Genomic DNA, 24,188 nt, shown 5'->3' with positions numbered 1-24,188 from the left:
CACTTTACGTGCCACTGTCATTACCTCCCTTTTCTGTTCCAGTCGCGTATGGTTCGCGGGAAGAACTGCTGCCGGAAAGCCTCCGTGCGCGCTCTAATATCTCTAATTTTACATTCGTGATCTCCTCGGGAGGTATAAGTAGGGGGAAGCAATATATTCGATACATCATCCAGAAACGCACCCTCTCGAAACCTGGACAGCAGGCTACACCGCGATGCAGAGCGCCTCTCTTGCAGTCTGCCACTTGAGTTTGCTAAACATCTCCATAACGCTATCACGCTTACCAAATAACCCTGTGACGAAACGCGCCGCTCTTCTTTGGATCTTCTCTATCTCCTCTGTCAACCCGATTTGGTACGGATCCCACACTGATGAGCAATACTCAAGTATAGGTCGAACGAGTCTTTTGTAAGCCATCTCCTTTATTGATGGACTACATTTTCTAAGGACTCTCCCAATGAATCTCAACCTGGCACCCGCCTTACCAACAATTAATTTTATATGATCATTCCACTTCAAATCGTTCCGCAAGCATACTCCCAGATATTTTACAGAAATAACTGCTACCAGTATTTGTTCCACTATCATATAATCATACAATAAAGGATCCTTCTTTCTGTGTATTCGCAATACATTACATTTGTCTATGTTAAGGGTCAGTTGCCACTCCCTGCACCAAGTGCCTATCCGCTGCAGATCTTCCTGCATTTCGCTACAATTTTCTAATGCTGCAACTTCTCTGTATACTACAGCATCATCCGCGAAAAGCCGCATGGAACTTCCAATACTATGTATACTATGGAATTATCAGTTTAATAAGGCATAGATTCCAAACACAGCATGAAAAGTAATAAAAGAATGGAAACATCGCTAGAATCTGAACTAGGAGAGGTAAATTTGGATTATAAAGAGATGCAAAGACCGTGAGGCAACACTTAACCCATGACATCTAAGACTTACAAAATGTTAAACCTACATTTATATCGTTTATAAATTTAAAGAATTCTTTTGATTATATTAATTGGAACACACTCCTTGAAATTCTGAAAACAACAATAAAATGCAGGGGTCTAAAAGTTATTTAAAACTACTATAAAATCAAGACTATAGATCTAAGAGTTGAATGACATTAAATTGGGGTAGTAGTTGAGAAGGGAATGGAACAAAGTTGCAGCTTATCGGCTATGTTAAATCGATTAGTACATTGAATAATCATTAAATGAAATATGAAAAGGGAATTGAAGTTCCAAAAAGAGACAGGAATTTTAACATTTCCTAGTGATATTGTAAATTGTCAGCGACAGCAAAAACTTGGAAGATCAACTGTGCGGAATGGATAGTACCTTGACTAAAACGAACATAGTAGTGGATGGCTAAATTTAGCCATGTGACTTAGAGGGAATTAGTTTAGGTCTGAGATTTTAGACGTGTATTACTTGGCTTCTGTAGTATTGAACAGTACTACAGAGAAATTATTTGAAGACGTTGACCTTTCAACTTTCGTCAGCGAACTGAAGAAAAGGATTAACCACGTGAAACCTACAAAGTCTTCCAAAAATATCAGAGAAGGTTCTTTCACACCTGCGGTGTTCGACGACGTCACCTGGCAGCAAACCCGTAAGTTATTTGAACACACAACCTACGAAGGTCGTTACGGAATTATTCAACATTTATCATAGTTCTTCACCATCAAGATAAAAGATAACCTACTCATCTTCTCTGTTCAGCAGCTGAAGCCAGCTTACTTTCTCCTGGATTAAAACGCACATCAGCACCAAAACCAACATCTGACCAGCATACGGTGGTTTACAAGTACAATAGAAAGTTACAAATCAAGAACGTCTGGTAAAATTCCCTGCCAGATAGCAGACTTATATCGTCTGTTTCTCTCCATTGGTATTAAAATGTTTTTGGTTTTAATGTAAAATGTGGTCGGGCTGTTGGCAAAAAGGTGAAGGATATTTAATACACTATTGGCGTCGCGTATATTCTGGTCGCTCGTAATTGCAGGTTAAATATACGCCGACGATAATCACGCTTGCTACGCATGCGCAAACATTAGTAAAAATGCATGCAGCTTTGCTTGCAATGGTTTAATTACGGTATTCAAACTCGCTGCTAACTCAAATATAATGAGAGTTAGCATGAAACTTTTACTGTTATTGCCCGTTAAATTAATTGTTGCGAAAAGAGAGGCGATATAACCACGTACGTAGCGTAAGGATTTGTACTCGCGATAATTAATTTCACTGATATCACACTGGCATCTTTTTAGGTTAACCATTTCCTTGACAGAAATAAATTAAGTCAAAGGTATCGTGAAGCAAACATAAGCCTTGTTGTCTACAGCAGTTAAATCTATACATGAAATTGCGTAAAAAATCAGAAAAAATGAACTTTGCAGATATGAATGTTTCAAAATCATTATCAGTAGTCAAGATACCTATTATGTTAAATTCAGGGAGAAGCCCAATATTTAATATTTTAATTAAGTTCCACCTAATGAGCGCCTGAGCACCTTTATGACAAAAGAAAGGTAGACGGGCAATCTTCTACACAATTCACTTAAAATAATTATTTTCTCTTAAATATTTCCACGGAGAGGGAGACGTTTTGAATAAGAAGAGGAGGAATTCACTTTTTACCATATACTGCAACAAGTCTTTTTTAACCTTAGTGAGATGAGATACCGACGGTTACAATTAATCTCTTAAAATTGTATACTTACTATTTGAAACTAAAATAAATATCTTTTTTAATACTAAAAATATCATATTATCGAATAATAGGTTTTATAATTATCTGTCGTTTTAGCTACGGTTTTTATTTACACGTCTGGTATAGGTTCACTTTAATTTTAGGAGCTTTCCAGGAGACGTCACAACTCCGCCTGGAAAGTTTAAAGTATGCTTGTGTCAAAGACATGCTTGAAACTCTTCACAAAACATTTGTGATACACACTATTTTGCAGGCACAGTAAGTTGTTATTGTAATATTCACACTATGGTCGTATAGAATTATTGAGTGAATATCACGTCAGCATATTTGTCATTTAAATACTGTGACCAACACTGCCCGGATTTAAATAACAATTTAAACTAAACTCCTCCCGAACAGGCCATGAAGGCCCAACGGTACTGACCGGCCGCCGTGTCATCCTCAGCACACAGGCGTCGCTGGATGCGGATATGGAGGGCATGTGGTCAGCACCCCGCTCTCCCGGCCGTTTCCGAGACCGGAGCCGCTACTCGATCAAGTAGCTCCTCAATTTGCCTCACAATGGCTGAGTGCATCCCGCTTGCCAACAGCGCTCGGCAGACCGGATGGTCACCCATCCAAGTGCTAGCCCAGCCCGACAGCGCTTAACTTCGGTGATCTGACGGGAACCGGTGTTACCACTGCGGCAAGGCCGTTGGCTAAATAACAATTTGCCAGGGATAATTACCTCGCTTCCCCACTCCGCGCGGCCTAAGGGAAACCCCAGCTCAAAACACGGGAGGAAGCGTTCGGTCGGGCCTGGTCTGGCTTTCGCAGTATATTCAGTCAGATAAGAAAGAAAAAAATACGTCATCATATTACATATTACATTAAATAAAAGATTAGATCATTAATAATGCAATAAACGTTCAAGTTATTGGGTGTCTCGTGGCACATGTCTCCATGGATATGTAGGTCCAATGACGTTATTCATTGGGTTATTTCTTAAAAGTTCAGTGCTGTTTAGCACTAGAAATATTCATTCAATCGTGAATTATTAATGACAATTCATAATTAGTTCATTGTCTATTAATACAAAATATAGTCTTATAGTACATGGATGCACATTTAATGTCCAAATTTTGTGCACAAAACGGTTCGGTGCACATCGACACAAGATACCAGTTAATGTATATGAGGCAGTATGCAAGTTTTCTAGTTATTGATTTCACTGCAACGAAAATGTCCAGTAGTCACTGGCACCGTCAATTATTATTCATGCCGGCCGCGGTGGTCTAGCGGTTCTAGGCGCTCAGTCCGGAGCCGCGCGACTGCTACGGTCACAGGTTCGAATCCTGCCTCGGGCATGGATGTGTGTGATGTCCTTAGGTTAGTTAGGTTTAAGTAGTTCTAAGTTCTATGGGACTGATGACCATAGATGTTAAGTCCCATAGTGCTCAGAGCCATTTGAATTATTATTCATAACCGAGCGAGGTGGCGCAGTGGTTATCACACTGGACTCGCATTCGGGAGGAAGATGGTCCAATCCTGCGTCCGGCCATCCTGATTTAGGTTCTCCGTGATTTCCCTAAATCGCTCCAGGCAAACGCCGGGATGGTTCCTTCGAAAGGGCACTGCCAACTTCTTTTGCCGTCCCTCCCTCACCCGACGACACCGATGACCTTGCTGTTTGGTTTCTTCCCCCAAACAACCGAATTATTATTCATAATGCTAAAGTTCTGTTATTTGCTTCTTAAGACATTAATATTTAAGGGGAGGGGGGGGGGGGTAGGACGTCAAACGGGACGACTTGGAGCAAGAGAGACACAACAGGACATTTTAATTTCCACTGTTTATACTTTCAAAAATAAATTCATAAAACTTTGTCAGAATGACCAGAAAGGATTCAGAATTTACACTAACAGTGGTGGAAGTTCAAAAATATAAGAAAATAATTATTTTTTTGACATTTGTATTTCACCATTTTTTCACTTACCATTGGCTGCATTTGTTGCTATAGGTACACTTTTCTTCATAAGTAAGGGAGATTCTTCGATGAATTTTGCACAGCATAAAAACCATACTTACAGGTGTATGAAATAACTGTGGTAAAAATTGAGATAATTAACTATAAAATTTGAGTTTTTTCTAAACATGAAGTTTAAAATATAACAGCACATTCATTTTTTATACAGACTAAATTATTTCTAGAGTTTCATACACCTGTAAGTATGGTTTGTATGCTGTGCAAAATTCATCGAAGAATCTCTCTTAGTTATGAAGAAATGTGTACCTATAGCAACAAACGCAGCCAATAGAAGTGAAAAAATGATGAACATTCACATGTAAAAAAAAATTATTTTGTTATGATTTTAAACTTCCACCCCTATTATTGTGAATCCTGAATCCTTCCTGGTCATGCTGATAAGGTTTCATGAATTTATTCGTAAAAGTATAGACAGTGGAAATTAAAATGTTCTGTTGTGTCTATCCTGCTCCAAGACGGCCCGTTTGACGTCCTACACCCCTTAAAGGTTATACACATCAGTTATTTTGTAAGTTCGTCGCATACACATTTATAAACTGATAACAATTGAAATAGCGATGTCGTTGTGTCTGTAGCAGGTGGCGTGAATGTCCAGAAGGCGGTCGTTGGTGAGCGGATTTAATGACCGAAATGCGCTCATCCGTGCGTGGCGCTGACGACCACTACGTGGTCGACGTCGGGAGGCATCGATGACCTCGGTGTGGTCGGCGGTCCCCACCGGTGGTTGAACCGCCGTACGTTGGACAGCAAAGTCGCCGTAGGCAGCCCATCACGATGACTGTGCAGGGTCAGGAACGCAGCCTCCGGATTAGCTGCGAAACTCGCCTTTGCATCGTGAAGACCTTGGCAGCAGCTCGACCGTGATCGCGAGCACGAAAGTTTCCCAAAGCGGCATCGGAATTGATTCATAACCTAATGTCCGCTGGAAAGATCTCACAAATTAGTACATTTGAATGAATTCGCAATTGTGAATAAGGACGACAATCAGAATGTAGACTGGAATGACGACAATGAAAATTTGTGCCGCACCGGGAAATTTGGGTCTGGCCGTGAGTCATGCACGTATAGCCAAGTCATACGGCGACCGCTCTTGACAAGTGGGAATCTGGGTTCGTGTTCCGATCCGGCAGAAATTTTCATTGCCGTCATTCCATTCTATAACTGATGGTTGTCCTTATTCGCAATTGCGAATTTATTTAATGTATTCTACAACGGCTCTAGTCGTCGCAGTGCGTGTTCCTTTGGACCTTTGGACATGCATGCATTGTCATTGCATAAAGTCATGATTAGTTGGGAATATAATCATTCCCATCGAGAAATTGGTTATGTTGCTATGTATCCAGGATTAGACAAGTTTTGTTGCAGCACACTGCAAGTACGTAATTCATGTACTCAGGAATATATTTTTTGTGCATTTGTGATAACACAGGCACCACAACGTCTTAATTAGTACATTGTCACACATAAGATGTCTATAGCACATAATGAGGCGGTCTGTTGCAAAACTTGCCTTATCCATGATAAGAAATTTTACAGGAGACACAAAAAACTAAAAACTTCTTAATGCCGACAGAAACTGAACTCTTTTCCTGGTAGGAATGCATAATTTTAATAAATAAAGTCATGATTAGTTGGGAATATAATTATTCCCATCGAGAAATTGGTTATGTTGCTATATATCCAGGATTAGACAAGTTTTGTTGCAGCACACTGCAAGTACGTAGTTCATGTACTCAGGAATATATTTTTAGTGCATTTGTGATAGTGCTGATGCAATCAGTTTATACTCATTTATTATAACTTAAAAAACACTTCATAGTAAACAATAATGATTCTACATAATTATTCATAGAGCAGAATTCAAATAACTAAGTCTGTCAAATCCTCATGAGTTTCACAATATTCGTTGATTGTCTCTTCATGGGAGTAATTTGTTTCTCCAGTATTGGACGCTAACAAATTCTTGTAGAAAGCCAGTTCTTCATTCATCTTCCACTCCAATCCAAAATGTTTTTGTAGCAAATGCTCTACGTCCTTAATCTTGGCTGGGTTCAAGGGCACTCCTGAGGACACAACTTGTGGAACATCCGTATTCACCAAACGTTTACCTTTCTTCATCACAGACCTTCCTGAACCACAGCCTACATTGTAATTCGGTTCTCCTTGTACTATCACGTTTTCTTCAGACGTTTTACACAAGATGAACCGCTTTGCTGAAGAAAATTTGAAATGCCAGCTACTTGGTTTTTTCATCATATTGTCAGCAGCCTTCTTCCAGTCTCTCACTGTGCAACCCACACCCAATTTAGAAACTTGATCATACGATGCGAAAATATCTTCATACTCTTTTGGGATGCAAATTTCTGGCCTGGTCCTAATGTCCTTCTCTATTTGTCCAAATACTCTGTCCGATGGCAGAAAGGAGTGTCCTGGAATGGGAAATATCAGTTCAATACGCTTCACATTTGGAGGACTCACTTTTGACAGAAAATAACAGCACATCAGGGAGACCAAGAGATGAATACACTAAGCAGATTCAGAAGGATGTAGGTTGCAGTAAGTACTGGGAGGTGAAGAAGCTTGCACGGGATAGGGTAGCATGGAGAGCTGCATCAAACCAGTCTCAGGACTGAAGACCACAACAACAGCGACAAACTAAAAAAATCCATTAACTGGGTGTGTTGCTGCATATCTAGGTACACCGATTCCACTGCCTTTTGCCGAATCAGCTCTTTTGTGGCAATTATCTCGTCGGCTTGTCATTGCCCTACCCTTGTGTAGATATATTACTGTCTAGAAATAAAATTTGAGATCTGGTATACTCAATACGGATAACCTGGCAGCATTTGCCATGTATTTCCTCTGTGGCAATTAATTTCAGCACGACTCTTTTTCCTATATTGTTCACAATACAGGTTCCAGACGAGACTTCTTTCGTTGCGTTCCGCCCTCTGATGAAATCCCAACCCAGGATACAGACCACTGATAAATTTTTTATCGCCATGAACCTGCACTTAAAGGATCCATTTGCCATTAAAAAGGTCGACCTGAACCAGTGTTTTGACCACTTGCGACTTGGCACTAATACCCCCTTCCACTGTGCATCATTGAACTGGAAATGACTCTGTCTTGTACACCCGAAATAATTCTTTGTATAAATCATAACTCATAACGCTTGTCATTGCTCCTGTGCCCAAGGTCACAGTCAACGACGCATTGCCTATTTTTGCGTGCACTGCAGCTTGTGCTACACATTTACCTGTCTTATTGCAAGTTTTCAGCTAAGCGCATAGTTCATTGCGCATATCCTTGTCGTCGTCGTAACTAACATGTTTGCTGAGCTTATAGAGGTCCCTTCACTTTTCTCCTTGACCACTACCGGAAGGCATACGGTGGTCGACTTAAGTTTAAAGGCGTGCCGTGTTGGCTATCGTCAGCAACCTCTACTATCCTAACTCGTTGGTCCTGATGCTGCTGCATCATACGAATGTTTGTTCCTTTACATTACTGTGCTCGGAATTACTTCTGTAATGAATGTTTCCGTCAGGTGGCATCCAATTTTGCCTCGGTAGAGCCGCCTAGCCGCTTGTTGGTTAGCCCACCTGTAAGCATTAGATCGATTACTTTTAGACTATTGGACGTTGGGACTGTTGTGTCCCATGATGTCTCCGCGTCTCTTTCTATTATTTCCTTGCTGATCATGGACGTACCCTTTCCCATTTGAGTTTGTGTACGCCGCATTCTGGTGTGGTTGCTTATAACCACCGTTATTATGGTCACTGTTATTATGGTAATCGTTCCTTTTTCTGTTTCCGTCACCATTGCCGTTTGTATTATTATTTCCGCCGTTCTGCCGAGGGTAACTACTACTCGAACTAATCTTTCTTCTATCTTCATGGATCAAATCTGTTGAATCCACGATGGCTAGAGATCTTTCCAAGTCATCTTCGGAGACGTAATTAAGTGGAATAGGTAATCCCGGCTTTAATTTTCTTAACATCTCATGGGTTCGTCCCAGTAAAGAGTTTTACTAATGTAACTTTCCATATATTTTCTCATGCTGCCTAACTTCGGGTGTACGAGACTTGTAATCAAAATGACTGGATGCTTGGTCTTTTTCTCTGCAGAAAATTCTTGACAGTGCCTGCGTGTTATTTGGCTTTCATGCAGTTTAATCTCAGCGTAGCTCGGCTTTTGTTCGTCAGCTACCGCTGCTATCCTCTCTGGAGCAATAATGTAAACATTTCGTTCAGGGAAAGTTGTTGCCCGATAACAACCTTCGTTTCCGTTAACGGCTACGACCTTGAATCATATTTCCCTTGATATTTTGCACAGTAGACCCATTACGTTCTAACAGTGCAGTTCTATCTTGTATTTCTCTTTGCCATTGCGAAATTTCCTCCACCGAGGTGTACTGAATCTGACTTAGCTCGTTTCACAATTCATTTGTGGGTTCGCCACCACCGAATGCAGATTCGTTTGTGACCTTTTGTAACATATTTTGTACCTCAGTGGCCACATTCGTGGTGGAACTCCGTGTTATTAGGTTGCTCAATTTGTGGAGCTCTTTCTCCTGAAGAGATTATGAATTTTTTCTGAAAATGTAATCATTTGTTTGCCTGTGTTATTAGGTTGCTCAATTTGTGGAGCTCTTTCTCCTGAAGAGATTATGAATTTTTTCTGAAAATGTAATCATTTGTTTGCCTGTTCATGTACATCACATCTACCGACTGTTTTAAGTGTTGCTTGATCACTAACGTCGGAAAGCAAGTACGAGGTGCGACCTTAAAGTAATGAGACTGATTTTCTTTGCAAGATGTGACAACCCAGCAGGCTTGCGTAGTCACAATATCCTTGACCTTCGTGTATAAGCTGCTTCTAGTCCAAGCGCCACATCGATGCAACTGCTCAGTCGTGAGTTGTGCTGTAACAAGTTAACACGTGTTTGTGTCTCTCGTCACGGAAATGGAACCGCATAATATTGCGCAACGGTATGCCATTTCTTTTTGCGTTAAATTGGGTGAAAACGTGACGACAACTTACGGTAAGCTTCAGAAGAGTTTTGGAGAGGAGGTTATGTAAAGAGCTCAAGTTTTTCGTTTGCATAAAATGTTTAGTGAAGGCAGAACGAATGTTGAAGATGAAGACCGCAGTGGACGACCATCAGCCTCATGGACGGATGTCAACTTCGTCAGGATGCGTGAACTCGTACGATCTGATCAAAGATTATCCATGAAAATGTATGCAGAAGAACTGAACATCAATCGAGAAACGGTTCGTCTGATAATAACTGAATATCTCGGTATGAGAAAGATTTGTGCAATAAAGGACCCAAAAATCTCACACAAAAACAGCGAGAAACACGGAAAAATGTGGCAGCCGATCTGTTAGAGGAAACGGAAATCAATCCAGAATTGTTGAGTCGTGTTATCACTGGTGATGAAAGTTGTTTTTTTTTTCAGTACGATCCAGAGACAAAACGCCAAAGTTCGCAATGGTGCTCAAAGGGATCACCCAGACCAAAAAAGCTCGCATGTCAAAGTCGAAAGTGAAATGCATGTTTGTGTGCTTCTTTGATTCCATTGGAATTGTTCATAAAGTTAACCAATATTACTACAAAGAAATTTTAGAAGGACTTCGTAAAAGAGTTCTTTGTGTCCGTTCCAACATTGCTGATAATTGGATTCTGCATCACGATAATGCGCCATTCCATACTGCTCTGTCAGTACAGCAATTTTTAACCTCCAAACAAATTTCAGTACTACCACAGCCACCTTATTCACCAGATATCGCTCCGTGCGACTTTTTTTCTATTTTCCAAGAGTCAAAACGGCGGTCAAGGGACACCATTTTCAAACAACACAAGATGTCCAAAAAGCTGTGACGAGAGTCTTGGAGGATATTACAGAAGATGAGTTCCAGAAATGTTACCATCAATGACAGAAGCGCTGGAAAAAGGGTGTGCATCAGAAGGGAACTACTTTGAAGGCGACAACACTAAACTTGACTAAAACGGTAGGCAACATTTTTTTTTTCACATCAGTCTCATTACTGTATTGTCGCACCTCGTATGTGGCGCTACAACATGCTGGCTCCACACCCTGACTTGCCACATGCAGTTTAAATCACCCTCATGACTGTTGTTATTTAACCGAAACTGGTAACCACTAGTAAAGTTAAAATTAATACAATTTCAACAAATAATTCTTAATTTTTGTTCGTTATATTCTAGCAAGATACCAAAAATTCTAAACCACAGTACTTTTCTTCCCTCAGCTGAGGCCTGTTTCGTATTTAGTGCGACTTTAACTGCACTGAGCAGTTAATATATTTGCAGTGTGCTTCAATAAAAATTAAAACAAAAGTGAACCTTGAAGCGCATGCCATACACCAATGACACGCGAAGAGAAGTGGCTGTTATGAACACCCACGCAATAAATGGTTGGATCCTAAGGGGAAATATTAATGTGAGTATTTGTCTGAACCGTCAACATTATGTTGATGAATTTGTGGTATAAGTAAGCGAACATACAATTATAATGATAAGTTCCCTCTGTTTACTATAGCTTCCAGAATATGAAGTACGGATGTAACATTCATTAATGTTCTACAACTACATGTATATCTACACTCATATTCTGTAAGCTGCTGTGAAGTGAGCCAAAGAGGGCACTTATCACTTTACCATATATTAGGGTTCCTTCTCATTCCAATCGTGTGTAGATCTCAAGAAGCTCAACTACTCCAACGCTCGGTGAGAGTTGCATTAGTTTAATCTTGTCTTCATGGCCCCAAAGAAAGTGAAACGTAGCGAGCTGTAGTGTATTTCTAAGCTCCTCATTTAATGTTGGCTCTTACACCTTTCGCAGGGTACTTGGTGTCTATTTATATGAGATGGATGACACCAGTTGTGATTCATTGATATTGTCATGAAGAGATACTACATTTGTGCGTTTTCTGAAGTGTAAATTTTTTTGAAAAATATAATCTTGCTAGAGAAATTTTGTTTCCTCATATCGCAGTAACTGCATCAACAACGACTAGTTTTGTCAAATTTAAATTGACACCTTCAGATCTGAAATACATACATCAAAAAAAGTTTTGCATCACTTCCGTTGCGAGAGTTCCGGAACCTGTAGAGAAAACTGGAATAGAGATCAAAATAAACATCATTTCCGCCCTTTTTATTGCTCGTGAAAACCACACATTGCATGTTATACCACCATACAGCGAGACCTTCAGAGGTGCTTGTTCAGATTGCTGTACACACCGAGACCTCTAATACCCAGTAGCATGTCCTCTTCTATTGATGCATGCCTGTATTCGTCGTGGCATAATATCCACGAGTTCATCAAAGCACTGTTGCTCCACTCCTCAACGGCGATTCGGCGTCGGTCCCTCAGAGTGGTTTGTGGGTCACGTCGTTCGTAAACAGCCCTTTTCAGTTTATCCCAGGCATATTCGATAGAATTCATGTCTGGAGAACATGCTGGCCACTCTAGTCGAGCGATGTCGTTATACTGAAGGAAGTCATTCACAAGATGTGCACGATTAGGGCACGATTTGTCATCCATGAAGACGAATGCCTCGCCAATATGCTGCCGGTATAGTTGCACTATCGGTCGGAGGGTGGCATTCACGTACCGTACAGCCATTACGGCGCCTTGCACGACCACCAGCGGCGTACGTCGGCCCCACACAATGCCACCCTCAAACACCAGGGAACTTCCACCTTGCTGCACTCGCTCGGCAGTGTGTCTAAGGCGTTCAGCCTGACCGGGTTGCCTCCTACACGTCACCGACGATTGTCTGGTGTAAGGCATATGCGACACTCATCGGTGAAGAGAACGTGATGCAACTCCTGAGCGGTCCATTCGGCATGTTGTTGGGCCCATCTGTACCACGCTGCAAGGTGTCGTGGTTGCAATGGACCACGCCAAGGACGTCGGGAGTGAAGTTATGCATCATGCAGCTTATTGGGCACAGTTTGAGTCGTAACACAACGTCCTGTGGCTGCACGAAATGCATTATTCAACATGGTGGCGTTGTTGTCAAGATTCCTCCCAGCCATAATCCGTAGGTAGCGGTCGTCCACTGCAGTAGTAGCCCTTGGGCGGCCTGAGCGACGCATGTCATCGACAGTTCCTGCCTCTCTGTATCTCTTCCATGTCCGAACGACTTCGCTTTGGTTCACCCCGAGACAACTGGATACTTTCCCTTGTTTAGAGCCAATCCTGGCACGAAGTAACAAAGTGGACGCGATCGAACCCCGGTATTGACCGTCTAGGCATGGTTGAACTACAGACAATACGAGCCGTGTACCTCCTTCCTGGTGTAATGACTGGAACTGATCGGCTGTCGGATCCCTCTCCGTCTAATAGGGGCTGTTCATGCATGGTTGTTTACATCTTTGGGTTCAAATGGTTCAAATGGCTCTGAGCACTATGGGACAACATCTGAGGTCATCAGTCCCCTAGAACTTAGAACTACTTAAACCTAACTAACCTAAAGACCTCATACACATCCATGCCCGAGGCAGGATTCGAACCTGCGACCGTAGCAGTCTGGCGGTTCCAGACTGAAGCGCCTAGAACCACACGGCCACCGCATCTTTGGATGGGTTTAGTGGCATCTCTGAACAGTCAAAGGGACTGTCCGTGATACAATATCCACAGTCAACGTCTATCTTCAGAAGTTCTGGGAACCGGGGTGATGCAAAACTTTTATTGATGTGTGTAAATTTCTGAGACATACAGTTTTCTTTCACAGTTAAATATTCGAAATTTATTATGAACAATGTTTTTCAAAATATGTGCACTACGTATCATCTACATAGGCCTGTATCAAACAATGTACTAGTTTATGTAGTCCACTGTCATTTGGTCATAACATATAGGAGCTCAACTGTAATGTAGATAAGAGCAGTTATGGGAAATCCAATGTCAAGATGATAATAAAATATGTCAGTAGTGCTCATACCTCGCTGGAATACACGCACTAGTGTGGTGTCATATATCAAACAATAAAAATATAGTTGTGGTAAAAACAAAAGCTACCTATAAAATACATTTGATACGTAAGATGCTACTTGCTCTGTCCATGTTGACAGCCGACGGCACATTGCTAAAATAATCAAACGGACCGCATTGTATTACAGAGTGCCACCACATGACAGCAGCCTCCTACATGATAACTTAGGAACATAATTCATACACATTTTCCATGTTTTTGTATTACGTGCAATGATGACACTAACCGACAGTAAAAAATTTTGTACATAAACGCTTAAAACAATTTCAGTATAGTTTCTTATAAAAGGATAGGAAATGGCAGTGTCAATCAGTTGCAAGAGACACTTCTGACACGTTTTGTTATAATCTTCACAGAACTCCCCTAATTGCTTTTACCTGCCTTACTCTTATGTTAATGACTAGATGACAGCGCAGTACCCAGAGTGGCAAAATGTTTGTTGTATGTAGATATTATATAAAGGACATTTTAGAAAAAAATGTTCTTCATAATGAATTTCGAATATCAGACTGTAAAAGAACTGTTGTAAATATTTCTTTCACACTTGGAGATGCCAGTTAAAATTTACCGAAAGCAATCATCTATAGATGTTATTACTTCAGTCTGTACAAATAAAACTTCTCTGACAAGAAGACTGTATTTTTCGTAATACGTGATCGCTCTTTTGATAACAATGTCAGGTAAGTGTAAAATTTTTCATCTCTGTACATTTAAAACAGGTTGACAGTCTTTTCAACACTTTGGAATCTTCTCAAGGTATGACTTTGTCCAGGTAGTATTTCATAACAGATAAAATTGTATCATCTGAGTCTTCTGTTTATGTTGTCTAAGAGATCATTAATATGCAACACGAACAGCGAGAGTCCAAACATACTTCCCCGAGGAGCTTCTGAAGTTACTTCGACATACGGCGATTCAGCAGTGTACTGCCAGATCCGTTGCCGGTAGGTTCGATCAAAAAGCGAGTGTTACAGAAATCCTCCGTGAATCAACTGGGCACCTCTCGAGGGAAGAACGAGTTCGTATATCGAAACACTATGAAGAAAGCTTAAAAACAGGTGTTTATAACAGAACAGTCCCGACCCCCCCCCCCCCCCCGACTAACATACCTCATATCTCGATTAATGACCGCGAATGCAAATGAATCAGGGCTGGTAAGGAAACTTATAGAATGGAGGCATGCACCTTGCTCGCCCCACCTGCGAATGCACCGGGACATGAAAAAACTAAAACTGATACTCCACCTCGAAGCTTAAGGTGACCTGTACGTGGATCCAATATAAAAAGCCAGAACCAACACATTCTGCGACGTCTGCCATAAGCAATGGTACTATTCTCGTTATACGTAACGCTTTGCACGTCCTTCAGAAAAATCCAGCAAGTATGTGCTACAGGGTAGATATTTACAACAGACGAGACGTTATCAGAACGTCGTTTGTAGCAAACACGGATACGGCTGCGTCTAGTGTAGGCTTTACCGCGCCAGGAGTAACTAGGCTTGAGTTGATATTCGGTGTGTTGTTACTGAGTGTACGACCTTGGGCATTATGCAACAGAGGTCGCCTCAGACAAGTTTATGTGTACGAAGGATAGAAACAGCCGTTGTGCCCTGCTGCAGTCACGTGTGGCTTGTGTTTACCGTTGTGTTGATCATTGCATTTACACTGGATGCTGCAATAGCCCGCCGTCAACTAGCCGTTCGTCTCGTTTTGAGGTAATACGTTAGTCGAATGTAAACTCGTGCTTCCGCTCGATGATGAAAAAGAAAGAAAAGGAAACCCTCCGCTTAAATATCATCTCGTACTCTACACCCCCGTTACAACTGAAATTGTTTGCTAGCAGGAAGTTGCTGCATGATTAAATTTATGTCTGTTATTTATACGTATTGGGAGAAAGGTCGGGTGGTATTTGACAAGTAAGTATTAATCGAAATTATAGTTTTTTCTGAAGATGGTAATCGAACATTTTTCAAACTAATCAATACTATGAGACTTTACTTAATCGAATTATACAACTTGAAAGGTGGCTACACTGAGTCACAGCGGCAGAGATTGCGCCAAAGGCTATTATTCCGCCGCCTCCACTGGCGCAGTAGCAGTTCAGAGGATGTCGAGAGCAGTCGTCGTTCTGTTGTGCGAGAGAGTAGACGATCTGAGTGTTGACTGAAATGTTGTACTGTTCGGTTGGTGTAAGGTATAGATGCAAGAAGATACAATTGTCAGAATATATTTGAGAAAGCAGATGGGCTTTTGATTTATGATGCTGGTGTAATGGAATAGTTTCGTCAATATATAATGAGGTAAAAAGGTATTACAGTTTTCTTTAATAACAATTCCTATTGCTCACAGGTACAGTAAAGAAAGCATCTGGCTCGTGTTCATTTATTAGACTTTTAATTCTGGTTACTATGTGCAAATATAGTATTTCTGGTTTTTCAGTTAGTTGATTCTACATCTACATTTATACTCCGCAAGCCACCCAACGGTGTGTGGCGGAGGGCACTTGACGTGCGACTGTCATTACCTCCCTTTCCTGTTCCTGTCGCGTATGGTTCGCGGGCAGAACGACTGCCGGAAAGCCTCCGAGCGCGCTCGAATCTCTCTAATTTTACATTCGTGATCTCCTCGGGAGGTATAAGTAGGGGGAAGCAATATATTGGATACCTCATCCAGAAACGCATCCTCTCGAAACCTGGACAGCAAGCTGCACCGCGATGCAGAGCGCCTCTCTTGCAGAGTCTGCGACTTGAGTTTCCTGAACATCTCCGTAACGCTATCACGGTTACCAAATAACCCTTTTGTAAATGGCGTTTAAAATATTTTGTCGTATTGAGAAAGAACCGAGCCAGATACATGTACGTTGAATCACACTACCACACACAGAACAGTTACACTTGTGCTTTATTGTTTCGTAGCTTTTACAGTTGCAGGGGACTTAATTAATCAATTATGTTAATTTAAATTCCTTGTCACTCTTTATTTTTTATTTTATGCAGTCAGATTGCGTGCTAATAATAGTCAGGACCAACCGGTTACGAGACTTCGTAACCGGTCACACAGCTAGTAAAATTATTGCGTGTATTCATTAATATTAGTCTTTTCTTTTTAATTAAGCCGCCATGCAAACTGATTGTCATAATAATATTCTGAAATTGTTAACATATTGATACAGGGAGAACCAGAGTTTTACTGGCAAACTTTCATAAATTGTTCAGGGATACCTTCCGAGTACATTGGTATAAGGTACCCACGGTTCGTTAGAGTGCTATGACATTTCACATAGTTTCCTGCCTTAACTAATTTTTGTCTGTGTTGCAGTGAAAACCGTGTACAACAGTCCAAATGTCGACAGTATGCGTTGCGTGTTTTGTTTCCATTCATTTACGCTACCTGCTGCTCATAACGGAAATGCCCTCTTGAGCTCGTTGCATCCAGTACTGCTCGGTTCTGTCTAGAATGTTGTTTCGCGATATTGTTAGCTGTGCCTCAACAGTGATCCACAGCAGTCTGTGGATACCTCTTCTGATGAAGAGTTGCCCTATATGCACCCCGTATAAGGGCTCTCTGAATGTAATCGAAGAAGCGACGGGTACTGAGTTGTTCACATCACAATATTTTTCAATTCGTCTGAGGGTTTTTACATTAGTCTCGGTCGAGTGTTGTAGATTTTGGTTGTTGCTTATTACAGGTTTCTTCGCTTCCGCCCGGCTAGCCGCGCGGTCTAACGCGCTGCTTCACGAGCGGGAAGACGTGCCGGTCCCCGGCACGAATCCACTCGGCGGATTGGTGTCGAGGTCCAGTGTGCCGGCCAGCCTGTCGATGGTTTTTAACGCGGTTTTCCACCTGCCTCGGCGGATGCGGGTTGTTTTCCCTTACTGCACCCCAGTTACACTATATCGGCGATTGCTGCGCAAACACTGTCTATATGTACGCGTACACCATAAGTACTCTACCACGCAAACATTTGGGGTTACACCCGTATGGTATCAGACATTGCCGGGGAGAGGGTGGGTGGTCCACTGGGGGCTGAACCGCACAGTAACCCTGGGTTCGGTGTGGGGTGGCGGTGGGGTGGGTGGACTGCTGCGGCCTGTTACGGGGTTGTGAACCACTGAGGGCTACGGCGGGACGAGCCTCTCTGTCGTTTCTAGGTTCCCGATTTAACACACATACACACACACACACACACACACACACACGCACACACACACACACACACAAGTTCCTTCACTGCTGTGAAGCTATTTTCACAGAAACAAAGGTGATTTCACTAACAAACCGAATAAATCATAATCTTTACCAGTCTTCCGACTAGTTTCATGCGGCCCGCCGCGTGTTCCTGTCCTGTGCCAACCTCTTCATCTCAGAGTAGCACTTGCAACGTACGTCCTCAATCATATGCTGGATGTATTCCAATCTCTGACTTCTTCTACAGTTTTTTGCCCTCTACAGCTCCCTCTGGTACTATGGAAGTGATTCCCTCATGTTTTATCAGATGTATCATTCTGTCCCTTCTCCTTATCAGTGTTTTCCTCATAGTCTCTCAGATTCTGCGTAGAAATTCCTCATTCCTCGTCGTCTTTAGAACCACACCTCAAATGCTTCGAGTCTCTTTTGTTCCGGTTTTCCCACAGTCCATGTTTCACTATCATACAGTACCCATCCGTAGCGCAGCGGTAGCGTTACCGCCTACCACAAAGGTGGCCTGGGTTCGATTCCCGGCAGGGGACTCGGTGTTGTGTGTCCTTCATCGTCATTGACTCGCATGTCCCCGAAGTGGCGTCAACTAAAAAAAACTTATACGGCGGCCGAACTCCCCCGAATAGGGCCTTCCGGCCAACAATACCATACGATCATTTTTGCACTGTTACAATGCTGTACTCCAGACGTACATTCTCAGAAAATTTTTCCTCAACTTAAGGTCCATGTTTCATACCAGTAGAATTCTCTTGGCCAGGAATGCTCTTTTTGCCGTTGCTAGTCTGCTTTTGATGTCCTCCTTGCTCCGTCCGTCATTGCTTATTGTACTGCCTAGGCAGAGGGATTCCTTAACTTCATTTACTTCGTGACCATCAATCCTGATGTTAAGTTTCTCCCTGTTCTCATTTCTGCTACTTTCGTCTTTCTTTGATTTAGTCTTAATGCATATTCTGCACTGATTGGATTGTTCATTCCTTTCAGCAGATCATGTAATCAGCGAATATTATCATTGATATCCTTCACCATGAATTTTAATCCCACTCTTGGACCTGTCTTTTATTTCCGTCATTGTTCCTTTGATGTGTAGATTAACAATAGGGGCTAAAGACTACATCCCTGCCTTACACCCTTTTTAATCCGAGCACTTCGTTCTAGGTCGTCGACTGTTATTATTCCCTCTTGGTTCTTGTAGCCAACCTCGGTGGCCGTGCGGTTCTAGGCACTACAGTCTGGAACTGCGTGAACGCTACGGTCGCAGGTTCGAATCCTGCCTCGGGCATGGATGTGTGTGATGTACTTAGGTTAGTTAGGTTTAAGTAGTTTTAAGTTCTAGGGAACTGATAACCTTAGAAGTTAAGTCCCATACTGCTCAGAGCCATTTGAACCATTTTTTTGGTTCTTGTACATGTTGTATACTACCCGTCTCTCCCTATAACTTACCCCCATTTTTCTCAGAATTTCGAATATCTTGCACCATTTTACATTGTCGAACGATTTTTCCAGGTCGGCAGATCCTATGAACATCTCTTGAGTTTTCTTTAGTGTTATTTCCATTAGCAACCGCAACGTCAGAACTGCCTTTCTCGTGCCTTCACCTTTTCCAAAGCCAAACTGATCGTCATCTAGAACATTCTCAGTTTTCTTTTCCATTCTTCTGTATATTATTCTTGTTAGAGACTTGGATGCGTGACCTATTAAGCTGATTCTCGAACTTGCCAGCTCTTGCATTCTTCAGAATTGTGTGGATGATATTTTTCCGAAAGTCAGATGGTATGTCGCCAGACTCATACGTTCAACACACCAACGTGAGTAGCCATTTCGTCGTCCAATGATTTGAGAAAATTTCATGGAATGTTATCTATTCCTTCTGTCTTATTTGATATTAAGTTCTCCAAAGCTCTTTTAAATTCTGATTTTAAGACTGAATCCCCTATCTTTTTTTAATCGGCTCCTGTTTCTTCTTCTATCACATCAGAAATATCTTCCCCCTAAAAGAGACTTCCAGTGTATTCTTTCCACCTTATTTGACATCTCCTCTACATTTAACAGCGGAATTCAGGTTACACTCTTAACGTTACCACCCTTGTTTTTGATGTCACCGAATTTTGTTTTGACTTTCCTGTATTCTGAGTCTGTCCTTCCGACAATCATTTATTTTTCGATTTCTTCACATTTTTCGTGCAGCCATTTCGTCTTAGCTTCCTTGCGCTACCTATTTGTATCATTCCTCAGCGACATGTATTTCTGCATTTCTGAATTTCGCAGAACATTTTTTTACTTCGTCCTTTCATCGATCAACTGAAGTATTTCTTCTGTTACCCAAGGTTTCTTTACAGTTACCTTCTTTGTATATACGTTTTCCTTTCTAGCTTCTGTGATGGCCATTTTTAGAGATGTACATTCCTCTTCAACTGTGCTGCCTGCTGAGCTATTCCTTATTGCTGTATCTACAACCTCAGACAACTTCAAGCGTATCTCGTCACTCATTAATACTTCCGTAATCTACTTCTTTGCGTATTGATTCTTCCTGGCTAATCTCTTAAACTTCAGTCTACTCTTCCATCACTGCTATATTGTGACCTGAGTCTACATCTGCTTATGGGTACGCCTTACAATCCAGTATCTGATCTCTGTCTGAATCTCTGTCTCACCATGATGTAATGTAACGGATATCTTCCAGTATCACCCGTCCTTTTCCATGTATACCTCCTCCACTTGTAATTCTTGAACAGAATATTCGCTATTACTAGAAGAAATTTATTACAGAACTCAATTAGTCTTTCTCCTCTCTCATTCCTTGTCGCAAGGTCATATTCTCCTATAACCTTTTCTTTAACTCCTTCTCCTACAACTGCATTCCAGTCCCCCATGACTATTAGATTTTCATCTCCCTTTACATACTGTATTACCCTTTCAATATCCTCACATACTTTCTCCATCTCATCATCTTCAGCTTGCGACGTCGTCATGTATAGCTGAACTATCTTTGTCGGTGTTGGTTTCCTGTCCATTCTCATAAGAAAATACCTATCACTGAACTATCCACAGTAGCAATCTCTCTGCTCTACCTCCCTACTCCTAACGAATCCTACTCCCATTATACCATTTTCTGCTGTTGTTGATATTACCCTAAACTCATCTGACCAGAAATCCTTGCCTTCTTTACATTTTGCTTCACTGACCCCCACTATATCTAAACTGAGCCTAGTCATTTCCATTTTCAGAGTTTCTAGTTCCTCTATCACATTCAAGCTCCTGACATTCAATGCCCCGACTCTTAGAACGTTATCCTTCCGCTAGTTATTCAGTCTTTTTCTCCTGATCACCTCCCCCTTGTCAGTCCCCTCCCAGAGATCCGGGACTGTTACGGAATCTTTTGCCAAGGAAAGATCATCAGGACACTTTTTTCAATTACAGAGCACATATCCTGTGGACATGCGTTACGTGTCTTGAATGCAGTGGTTTCCATTGCCCTCTGCTTCCTCATGCCGTTGATCATTGCTGATTCTTCCGCCTTTAAGGGCAGTTTCCCAGGCCTAGGACAAGAGAGTGCACTGAACCTCTATCCGCTCCTCCGCCCTCTCTGACATGGCCGTTGGCACAATGAGGGTGACTTCTTATGCTGGAAGTCTTCGGCCGCCAATGCTGATTATTAATCAAAATTTAAGGAGTGGCGGGATTCGAACCCGGACCGATGGTGATTTCATTATTAATGGAAGACACTGCCTTTTTTTTTTTTTTTTTTTGTAATGGAACCGCTGCAGGAGCAGTATGACGGGTAGGGCAGGGGTCGACACCCGAGGCCTGGCCATCTCGCCACCATGCCTAAGCAACGTGTTCTACGATCGAAGGCTCAGGAAGAGGATGTAGCGGGTTTGTCTATGTTATTTCATTCATTTATTTAATTTTTATAACATTTTTAATTTTTTATTTTTATTTTGTATTGTATTTATGTCCGCCCCCGGTAGCTGAGTGGTCAGCGTGACAGACTGTCAATTCTAAGGGCCCGGGTTCGATTCCCGGCTGGGTGTTGTGTTGTCATCATCATCATTTCATCCCCCATCGACGCGCAGGTCGCCGAAGTGGCGTCAACTCGAAAGACTTGCACCAGGCGAACGGTCTACCCGACGGGAGGCCCTAGCCACACGACATTTCATTTTCATTTCATTGTATTTATGGATTTATTTTTGTTTCATTACAAACAAGATCCTACAAGCGCCGTAGCCGAGCGTCCGAGTCGTCTTCTCGTCTGCTGCGAGGGGTTCTCCCCTATTCCGTCCGTAGAGGATCAGTATGCTCGAGGATTCTTCTTCATTTTCATCGTCTCATACCTGGAACGCCCCAGTGAGCAGGAGGATCCGCAAATAATGAACCTAAACAATTTGCGAAACGGGTTCTGTACTTCGGGTGGCGGCTGAAAGCTGCGTGTGTCATCATCAGTAGGGACCAAAAGTCGAGTGTGCCTTTGGGAGCACCTCAAAATAGGTAATAAAGGGCCATGCCTTTTAGCCAGTTAACGGCTTTCGTCCTGGTTGACGAAAAGTATAAGCCGTCGGGGCGCAATATATCATCAGGGGAGACAGACTCCAGCAGCCGCCGCAAGAGTGATGCCAGCATGCGCTGCGTCAGTAGCCAACACTCGCTGGTCGCGGCACAAGTCAGCGGTGTGCATCCGAGTCAACGACTGAGCACGTCGGACACAAGGAGTCGCCCGTCAGATGAATGGAATGTAGCCTCTGACGAGTGGCGAATTTCCCATTCACAACCACGTACCACAATGAACGCTCCGTCGTAGGTAGTAAAGGCGTGTGTACCGCTCTCCACGCCGTGTTCCAGGCAACTTCAGGATGTCTGTGTACGACCGTATTGATAGGTTGCTGCTGTTGATAGAGGCAATAATAGTATTTCGTGCTGGGAATTCGTGTCGTCGGAAGGTCTGACCGTAAGTAGCTGAAGTCAATCAAGAACTCTCTGATGTGGGTGAGTGCCGGTGAAATGGGTCCTACAGAAACCGGGGGATGCAGAGAGTGTGGTGCCACTTCCGCTATCAGGGTGCCCGTCAGAGTGGCGTGGGCGGAGCTCCACGTGCGACGCATAGTGTTGAGATGAAGCGTCCGCGCACGGTTATACACTTGTATAAACCGATACCGCGTCAGAATGGCGTAACGGACTTTAAAAACCAGGCCGGCGCTTACAAAAACGCTGTATGCTGCTTGAAATCTGTCGGCCATCGTAGCCGTCAAGGGAAGGACATGCGCAAAATAGTTCAGTTTGGAGACAAGATAGGCGTTCTGAGGAGCATATCCATGCGGCGCAATTTGTTGTCCAGCAGCAGAGCACGTGTCTGGTGTAGGAGCCGGCGGTACGTAGCCGCCGCCGTGCGGTGAACATTGCTATAGAACTGCACTCCTAAACATTTGAGTACGGGCACCTTGTCAAAGGGCACCGCCGTTGCGTGGGAAAGCCCCCCTCCGACATCCATGTATTTTGTCTTCTTCACGTTGATGACGCTCCCAAAGAGACCGCCCCGTACTGGCGTAGCCACTGAAGCGCCATATGAATTTCATCCTCTGATCTGGCCACAAACATCACGTCATCAGCGAATGCACCAGAACGAAAGGTCATGTCCCACATGGAAATGCCTGTTAATCGCTGCCGTAAAGCTGTTTCAAGCGCTGCCGCAAATAATATACCCGACTAGGAGCACCCTTGTCGCACTGACCGTCCAACAACAATGTGACCAGACTGGTAACCGTTGACCATCATGAGGGAGCGCGCTCCGTGGACCAGTTGAAGGACCGCCTGTACTGAATCTGGACAGACGCCCATGAGTTCCAAAATTCCGCATAGGAAGCCGTGGTCGACGCGGTCGAGTGCATGGCCAAAATCGACGGCGACAAGGGCGCCTCGTATTTTGCAGGCCGCCGTCAAAGCAATTACGTCGCGGTATGCTCCTAACGCTGTATGAATGTTGCTGACACCACCTAAACCTGTCTGATCGGTGTGGAGACGAGCTCGGAGGATGCGGGCGAAGATCTTGTAGTCGTTGTTGAGGAGTGTGAGTCGGCGAAAGTCCTGCCACCTACAACCACCATTCGGTTTCGGTACTGGGATCAAGATGCCGTCTGTGAATTCTGTGGGGACAGTGAAATCAGGGATAAGTTTTTGAAACATTTGGAGCCACTTTTCGCCCATACGATCATAAAAAGTGCGGT

General features: G+C 42.8%; 1 pseudogene; it reads right to left on the bottom strand.

Moving 5' to 3' along the window:
- Positions 1-3,299: 3,299 nt before the first annotated feature.
- On the bottom strand, positions 3,300-3,417 carry LOC126092966 (5S ribosomal RNA; annotated as a pseudogene).
- Between the last annotated feature and the right edge of the window lie 20,771 nt (positions 3,418-24,188).

Source organism: Schistocerca cancellata, chromosome 7, assembly GCF_023864275.1.
Source record: "Schistocerca cancellata isolate TAMUIC-IGC-003103 chromosome 7, iqSchCanc2.1, whole genome shotgun sequence".
In the NCBI taxonomy this organism is placed as follows: Eukaryota; Metazoa; Arthropoda; class Insecta; order Orthoptera; family Acrididae; genus Schistocerca; species Schistocerca cancellata.
Note: the sequence above shows the minus strand (reverse complement) of the source record. Positions and strands in the feature narration are given on the sequence as shown.